Source organism: Symphalangus syndactylus, chromosome 5 (assembly GCF_028878055.3).
Source record: "Symphalangus syndactylus isolate Jambi chromosome 5, NHGRI_mSymSyn1-v2.1_pri, whole genome shotgun sequence".
In the NCBI taxonomy this organism is placed as follows: Eukaryota; Metazoa; Chordata; class Mammalia; order Primates; family Hylobatidae; genus Symphalangus; species Symphalangus syndactylus.
The window spans coordinates 54,140,035-54,149,236 of NC_072427.2; the positions used below are offsets into that span (position 1 = coordinate 54,140,035).

Sequence of the window (9,202 nt, forward strand, 5' to 3'; positions counted from 1 at the left end):
CAGGAGAATCACCCAAACCCGGGAGGTGGAGGCCGTGGCGAGTCGAGACCATGCCACTGCACTCCAGCCCGGGCAACAAGAGTGAAACTCAGTCTCAAAAAAAAAAAAAAAGAGGCCAGGTTTCACCATGTTGCCCAGGTTTGGTCTGGAACTCCTAGGCTCAAACAACCCTCCACGCTTTGCCGTCCAAAGTCCTGGGATGAAAAGTGGAGCCACCACACCAGTCCGATCAACAGGGAGAAACACCGTCTGTACCCAAAACAAAACAAAACAAAACAAATACAAAATTAGTCGGGCATGGTGGCTCATGCCTGCAATCCCAGCCATTCGGGAGGCTGAGGCAGGAGAACCACCCAAACCAGGAGGCGGAGGCCGCAGGAAGCCGAGACCACTTCGTTGCCCTTCAGCCTGGGCAACAAGAGGGAAACTCCGCCTCAAGGAAAAAAAAAAAAGACTGGGTTTCACCATGTTGCCCGGGCCAGTCTGGAGCTCCTAGGCTCAAGCAGTCTGCCACACTGAGCCGTCCAAAGTTCTGGGATCACAAGCGTAAGCCACCACGCCAGGCCGATCTATTCCTTTCTGATTAATAAATTGCACCCGGCGCGGTGGCTCATGCCTGCAGTCCCAGCACCCCGGGAGGCCGTGGCTGGCGGGTCACCTGAGGTCGGGAGTTTGAGACCAGCCCGACAAACATGGAGAAACCCCGTCTACACCAAAACAACAACAACAACAACAACAACAAAAAGTACAAAATGAGTCGGGCAGGGTGGCTCACATCTGCAGTTCCAGCCACTCTGGAGGCTGAGGTAGCAGATCCACCCAAACCCGGAGGTGGAGGACACGGAGAGCCGAGAACGCACCACTGCACTCCAGCCAGGCAATAAGAGCGAAACTCCGCCTCAGAAAAAAAAAAAAAAAAAAGACTGGGTTTCACCATTATGCCCAGGCCGGTCTGGGAACTCCTAGGCTCTAGCAGTCTGCTGCGCTAGGCATGTTGCCCGGGCCGGTCTGGAACTCGTAGGCTCAAGCAATCTGTCACACTGAGCCATCCAAAGTCCTGTGATCACAAGCATCAGCCACCACGCCAGGCCAATCTATTCCTTTCTCTTTAATAAATTAGGCCTGGCATGGTGGCTCATGCCTGCAATCCCAGCACCCGGGGAGGCCGAGGTGGGCAGATTACCTGAGGTCAGGAGTTTGAGACCAGCCCCACCAACATGGAGAAACCCTGTCTGCAATCCCAGCCATTCGGGAGGCTGAGGCAAGAGAATCACCCAAACCCGGAGGCGGAGACCGTGGGGAGCTGAGACCGTGGGGAGCTGAGACCGTGCCACTGCACTCCAGCCTGGGCAACAAGAGCAGAACTCTGCCTCAAAAAATAAATAAATAAATAAATAAATAAATAATAAATAAAGTGACAGAAAGAGATCAGTGGTTGCCTTGGGTTGGGGGTAATAGCAGAGATGCAATGGAAATAGGTATAAAATAACATTTTAGGATCATATAAATGTTCTTCAAATGGAACGTAGTGATAGCTGCATAACACCAAAATTCACTAAAAATTATCAAACTGTGTAATTACAATGGGGAGATTTTATTATATGTTAATTATAGGTCCATAAAGCTGTTTTAAGGATACTTACAAAGTGCGACAATAAACAAGGGCCAGTCTTCTCCCACCCTTTCCACTGCCCACTATCCCCACTCTTCTGGGACTTGACTTGGCTGCCCTCGAACTTAGGCATCAGGACCCCCAGTTCACACTTGGAAAAGCTGAGAGGCTGAGCAGCTGAGGAATGTGCTGACATTGTTGCCATAGCCAGCAAGCGCTGGCGTGAGGATTGGAACCCAGTACTTGGAACTCATTTCCAGGTGAGGAGCGAGGTGGGGTAACAGGGGACTGGAGCCTGCCATTTCTTCTACATGGGCCTCACCAACATAGCATTTTTGGTTTAGAAAAGCATGCAAGCCAAAAAGAAAGCAACAGAGAAAGTTTGCTAGCAAGATGAAAATTACGATTTTATGTAACTTAATCACAGAAATGACATCCCATCACCTTTGTCACATTTGATGAGCTAGAAGAAAGTCAAAGTCCTGCCCTTGTTCAAGGAGAAGGGACCACACAAGGGCATGAATACCAGAAGGTGGGGACCATTGGGGCTATTTTAGGTGTCTGTTCACCACACCCACTAATAGACATTGAAAAACTCAAATCTCCAAAGTAGCCCACGTGGTTTAGGAGTTCTACATCTGTTCTAAGGAAAGCTTCTGATGTAAACAAGGAGCCATGCACAAAGATGTTCATTACAACCTTTTTTATAATAGCAAAAACTAGACACCACCTAACCATCTACTAATGGGGGAGCTGCTAAATAGCTAATGACATATTAATGCTCTTTAACAATAAAAAGTAGGGGCCATGGCATACTGTTGAGGGAAAAAACAATTTGCAGATATATAGATATACATATATATATATGGTATCATGTTATTTAAAACTCAACAAACAATATTGTGTATTTCTATACTCTATTTACATGCACATGTATATGCAGAAAAATATTTGAAGAGTGCCCACCCGATGAGAATCCCGGTTATGACTGTGGAGCCAAAGAAGGCAAACTGACTTGAGTGTGGTTGTCAAAGGGGATTTTACTCTTATTTGAGAGACCTGTTAATTTCATGAACCATGGCAGCTAGACTACTTGGGTTTAAATCCTGGCTCTGCAGCTTATTGGCTGAGTGACTTTGGGAAAAATACTTAACCTCTCTGAATCTGTTTCTTCTCCTCTAGAAGAAGGATGATAATAACGTCATTGTTAAATTAATTTTAGCCTAAGGCTGCCTCCTTACATATTTTAAGTTTGTCTTAAAGGTTTCTCTATACATAGTGAACTGTAACCTACCTGGATGAGTAAACAGAGTGTAATCTACTCTTGTACCAATCACTGAATTTCAACAAATCAAAGGTGGCCAACTGTTCAAACTGTGTGCAAATAAGGCAAATGCCAAGCTGTAACTAGTGCAGCTGTTTGTGTACCTCAAGTGTGTTTTCTGTACATCTCTTTCATTTTTCTGTCCATAAATATTATCTGACCATGTTGCACCCCCCAGAGTTGCTCTGAGCCTATTCTGGCTTTAGGGGCTACATTCTTTGCTCAATTAAATTCTGTTAAATTTCATTTTAAGTTTTTAACTAAACAAGTATTTGTTGTTTATCTGAAATTCAAGTTGAATGGAGTGTCCTATATTTTAATTTGGCAATCTAATCCTGGCAATGGAAAGACCCTGAAGGAATTTGAGGCAGAAGAATAACATAACCTAATTTACGATTTAATAAATACATTTATTTATAAAATTTAATCTCTGGGTTACTATAAATGAGTTTAGAGGATTTTGAGGCATATAAATAAGTCCCAGGAGCATTTAGAGAAATTCATGATGCAAGGTCTCTATCTAACAGGCAGAGCAGTTGGTGCAGATGAGATGAACCTGATCTCCAACCGGCCTGGAGGAGCCACGAGCTGTCTGGCACTTCCTTGACTGCAACTTTGCATGGTTATGTATCTGTTATCCAGGCCTCTCATGCCCAGTATCTCCTTCCATCCTGACCACATCCTTGCGTGGAAAGTAGGTCAATGGTACATATGCAGTCGTTATGCAGATGTAGAAACCGAGGCTCAGAGAGGTGAAGTGACCTACCCAAGGTCACACAGGGAGGCGGCACAGGGCCAGGGTTACAACTCAGGTCTCTGCAACTCCAAAGATCTTTCCCCTCTTCCTCACTGCTCTCAGTTCTTCAAGGCATCCAGCCTGCAGTCCATCCATGCCGGAGGCCTGCAGGCAGGTCTGGGTGTGGAGCGCAGGAAGGAGCCCCCAGGGACAGCTGCTGGCCTTGGTGCCTGTCTGTCTTCGCTGAAGCCTGGCGTGCAGGTGGCGGACCCTCCTTGCCTCCTGGGCTGTGAAGAACGAGGCGGCGATGGCGTGCTACAGGCAGCGGGCATAGGCCTCAGGAGCACCGTGGAGCCCACCAGGAGCTGCAGGGCCCCCGCGGCCAGCGGGGTGGCAGCGCGGGGATGCCGGACAGGTAGCAGTGGGCACGAGCGGAGCTGTGGACAGAGAGGAAGGGGCTCTCCGGGGCCAGCTGGTTGAAGAGGAAAGGAATGAAGCCCAGGACGGTGTATGCCACCTTGGGAAAGGAGAAAAAGGCAGCATCAACTCAGGGCCCCTCTGGCCACTCCCCACCTCTAGAGGAGGCTTGTCCAGCTTTCCCCGCCTTCATCTGCAAAATGAGTACAGAAGTAACCCGTTTCCCAGGGTTTGAGGAGGACCCAATGAGACTAGGAGTCTGAAACAGGTTATTTTGCCAAATAAAAATCACCATTCAAATGTTACTATCGTTAGTATCTTTGAGCAGAATATTTTAGAGCAAACAAATTGTTCATGGATGTTTGCTCTTGCTCAGTCCTTAATGAATACTTTAGATGTCCTATTCCATCCAATATGCACAATTCTACGGGTCGATCCCAGGAGGAGCCTAATTGAAAGGATGGGAAGTGGCCAGGCGCAGGGGCTGACGCCTGTAATCCCAGCATTTTGGGAGGCTGAGGCGGGTGGATTACTTGAGGTCAGGAGCTCGAGACCAGCTTGGCTAACATGGTGAAACCCTGTCTCTACTGAAAATACAAAAAATTAGCTGGGTGTCGTGGTGCATGCCTGTAATCCCGGCTTCTCGGGAGGCTGAGGCATGAGAATAGCTTGAGCCCAGGAGGGGAGGTTGCCATGAGATTGCACCACTGCACTCCAGACTGGGCGACATAGCAAGACTCTGTCTCAAAAAACAAACAAACAAAAAAGATGGGAAGCCCAAAGCCACAGTCTCAGCCAAGGTGGGTCCCTGTGTCCTGCTTATAAGCACTGGGTTCTGCAGTTTCCTTGGGTACGTCCAGGTGAGGAAGAATGGTATCTAGAGAGGCAGGGAAGAAAGAAGGTCACCATTTAAATTTTGGAACCAACCTGGGTTGGGATTCTGCACTGAGCCAGGTGCAGAAGGATAGCCTGCCACACCCCAAATGGTTCAGCTGAATGCAGGAGAAACTCCCAAACCTTTCAGAAAAGATGAAATAATGTCAAAGCAATTGAGTCTGGCCAATTTATGCTTTCCCAGAGGGTCAGAGAGTGCCAGCCACAAAACTTGCAGAGTGAGGGCCCGCAGCTTGCAAGAAAATGCTGGAAGCAATGGTAGGGCATCTCAGAGGCTCCGGAAGGCACAGAGAATGATATTGCAGGAAAATCCTCCGAGACTGACTCCTTGGCCAGAGTCATTCAGAAAAGTCTGCTTGAATGTTTTAGGAAACCCATCAGATTACCTCCCTCCCTCCCTCCCTCCCTTCCTTCCTTCCTTCCTCCCCCCCTTCCTTCCTTCCTTCCTCCCCCCTTCCTTCCTCCCCCGCTTCCTTCCTTCCTTCCTCCCCTTCCTTCCTTCCTCCCTTCCTTCCTCCCTCCCTTCCTTCCTCCCTCCCTCCCTTCCTTCCTCCCTCTCTCTCTCTCCTTTCTTTTCTTTTTCTTTTTTTTTTTTTTTTTTGGAGTCTTGCTCGCCCAGGTTGGAGCGCAGTGGAGCAATCTCAACTCACTGCAAGCTTCGCCTCACAGGTTCAAGTGATTCTCTCACCTCAGCCTCTTGAGTAGCTGGGATTACAGGCAAGCATCACCACGCCTGGCTAAGTTTTGTATTTTCAGTAGAGACGGGGTTTCACCATGTTGGCCAGGCTGGTCTTGAACTCCTGACCTCAGGTGATCTACCCACCTTGGCCTCCCAAAGTGCTGGGATTACAGGCATGAGCCACCATGCCCAGCCCCCTATTTTTCTTTTTATGTATACACGAGAAAGATAACCACAAAATAAACCTTTGTTAAATAATAAGTGAACTGTTTTATACAAATACAATTAAAATTCTAAGTGATAAGAAAGCATTGTGTCAAGATTAAATTGGTAGCAATTTCTGCCCTAAGGACACATAAAATAATGGTGTGACTTGTAATTGATGACTATCTGAGATTTGGCGAAAAACAGTAAATCAGGGAACATACTTAGAACATTGGCCTTTACTGTGACCTATGGTAAGAAATGCATTACAGGCATGGTGGCTCATGCCTGTAATCCCAGGCATGGTGGCTCATGCCTGTAATCCCAGGCATGTGAGGCTGAGGTGGGAGGAGTGCTTGAGCCGAGGAGTTTGAGACCAGCCTGGGCAACATAGTGAAACCACATCTCTAAAAAAATTCAAAATTAACTGGGTGGTGGTGGTGCGTGCCTGTAGTCTCAACTACTTGGAAGGCTGAGGTAGGCAAAGTCGGAGGCTCGTTTGAGCCCAGGAGGTCAAGGTTACAGTGAGCTGTGATTGCACCACTGCATTCTGGCCTGGGCAACAGAGTGAAACCCTGTCTCAGAAAAGAAAAGAAAAGAAATGCATTTTACAGCACCGTCAAAGCACAGATTGTATTGTAACTGAAGAAAATATTCGCAAAGCCATACACTCCCTTATTGCCTACAATATAATCTTATAATTTTCCAGTCTATTCTATTTCATTAGAATCCTGTCTATGACTCCTTAAATTGATTAAATTGATTTTTTGCAGTTTGGAAAACACTTTCTTAGTGTGTAATAAGTACTTGATAAATATAAGCTGTTAATATTATTAGCTCAGGGTCTGACACTTGGATATGTTTCAGGCAATGGACTGTTGTGTGCGATCTCACTACTAAAAATAAAACATACAAAGATCTGTACAAAAGAAAGGATTGAAAAACACAACTCTTGATCTGATAGTAATGTACCTGATTATAACTTGATAGTAAATATTTTCTGTATCACTGTTAAAATAGTAAATATTTCAGGCTTTGCAGGCCATACAGTCTCTGTTGCAATTACTGAACTTTACAGCCACAGACAATACATTAACAAATGACATGGCTGTGTTCTAAAAAAAAAAACCTTTATTTACAAAACCAAGAAGCCATTGGATTTGTCCTGAAGGCTGTAGTTGGCTGCCTCCTGATCGAGGCCATTCCGAAGCCCTCCTCCAGTCTGATATAGACAGATGTGAGCTGTTAATAGCAGCCACCCTTTATTAAATATCTCTTACCTGCCGTGGAGCTTACTAGTACTTTAAGGCAATACCACATTGTAAGACGCACAATAGCCTCATAGGGTTAGGATTGATCCAATTTGTACAAATGAGGAAAATGAGGCTAGGACATGCTGCCACTTGTGAAAAGTGACCTTGGGGGCAAGTTATTTTAAGGTGTCTGGGTTTTAGCATCCTCACCTGCAATAGGAAGTGAAAATAGAACCCACTTCCTAGGGCCGTTGTAAGTATCCGATGAGACCCTCTGCCCGTGGTGCGGGGCCCCATGGCTGATTAAAGGGCTATTTCTTGGAGGCAAGTCAAATTTAATCACAAGACAAGGGTTTAAGAGACCCTCCCCCTTCCCTCAAGACAATGACTTCCTTCCCTCTTCCCGTCATCACACATCATACTTGACCATGAGCGTGATGGGCAGAGTTGGCAACTTCGGATTCCAGTCCATGGTTGCCTGTGCCAGGAGGAAGGCCATATGGTCTGTGGCCACTGCCACAGCCGTGGCCACCAGGAGCAGGGCAAGCAGCCCCAGCCTTAGAAGACAACTCAACAGTTCCTCCTGTGACAGCCTCAGCTGAGCCGCCTGGAGCAGCCAGGTGGGTGGAGGGGCCACGAGGTGTGCGGCCTGGGCCTGTGCCAACCGCTGGGTCAGCTGTTGTGTGGCATGGATATTGTCAAATCACAGGTCCATCAGGTAGCAATGGAGGTACCATGCCCACTCCACCAGGAGGCCCAGCATAAACAGCCCTGTGACCACTTGCTGGGTCCTTAGCACTGCTGCCTGGCCCGAGAAATCCTCCAGGACCTGCTGAGTGACACTGAGCATGTGAAGGTAAAAGGCAGAGCCATTGTCCTGGGCCTCAAATGTCAGGGCCCAGCTGCCCGCCTGGCCTGAGGGGCCCAGAGCCCTGGATGCTGCTGTGTGCAGCTGGTGAGACTCTACAGGGATCCCTCGGCGACACACCTCACCACCTGCCTGGCTGTACCCACATTGGCCAGGATGTTGGGCACCACGGCAATGGCCAAGGTGGCAGTGCTGTAGGACAGGAGCAGCCAGCAGCCCTGCTCCATGCCCAAGGTGGGCACCCTGAGTGCAAACAGGCAGCGGACTGAGGGCACCAGGCCCAGGCTCAGGAAGACCAGGAGGCCACAGACAGAGGCCAACGTGGCTGAAGTCCAGGAGGATAAAGCAGCACGGACGCCAGCCAGTGATAAGCCAGACCTGCAGCAGTGGTGGCCAGGGAGGCACACAGGAGGAGCTGGGTCAGCAGCTGGCCACAGCTGGGTGGAACAGGCTGGAAGAAGGCATCCCAAGCAGCCTGCAGTGGGGCAGTGGCCTTCCAGAGCCCCAAGTGCCAGGACCTCCACCTGCACACAAGGAAATTGAAGAGCATCTCTATCAGGAGGTGGGCGAGTGTCTGTCCACTGCCCCTGCCCCACAAACCCATCACCCAGCTTTGCTAACAGATGCCACCCTTTAGTTACCAAGGCGGATGCATCAGAGTAACTCACTCTATAGCGACATAGCACAAGCTGAACCAATCAGAGCCTTCCCCAGGATTATTCTCGCTGGAACTGTCAGAAAAGAGCCCAAGTCTCATGCAGTTCCTGAAGATGTGAGGATGAATGCCTGCCCTGCTTGAGTCCATCATTACGGTTTTGTGAAGGCAACTGGTCCAAGAGAATGAAAGAGTCATGGAGCAAGAAGCACAGGTGAAAGAAAGAGAATGAGTAAGAGGAGAGAGAAAAAGAGAAACAATTTCACTTGAATTCATAGTCTTGGTGGCTTGCTGTATGATCTTTGACCTTCTATTCTTTCTGGACTTCAGGGTCTCCTCTATAATTTAGTAGTGAGGAGGGTGGACTAGTGGGCCTGTGAGTAACTTTTATATTCTATCATACTTATATGTATTCATTCAACAAGCATTTATTAAGCAACAACTTTGTGCTAACCACTGGAGAAACAGAAGTGAATAAAACAGAAGTCCCTACCTACATGGGGCTTGAACTATCATAAGACCGATGGCAGAGGAATAGTAAGGAAAGCTTGGATTCTGAA

General features: G+C 47.9%; 1 pseudogene; it reads right to left on the reverse strand.

Annotated features, from left to right (window-relative positions):
* Positions 1–3,570: 3,570 nt before the first annotated feature.
* On the reverse strand, positions 3,571–8,792 carry LOC129481569 (osteoclast stimulatory transmembrane protein-like; annotated as a pseudogene).
* Between the last annotated feature and the right edge of the window lie 410 nt (positions 8,793–9,202).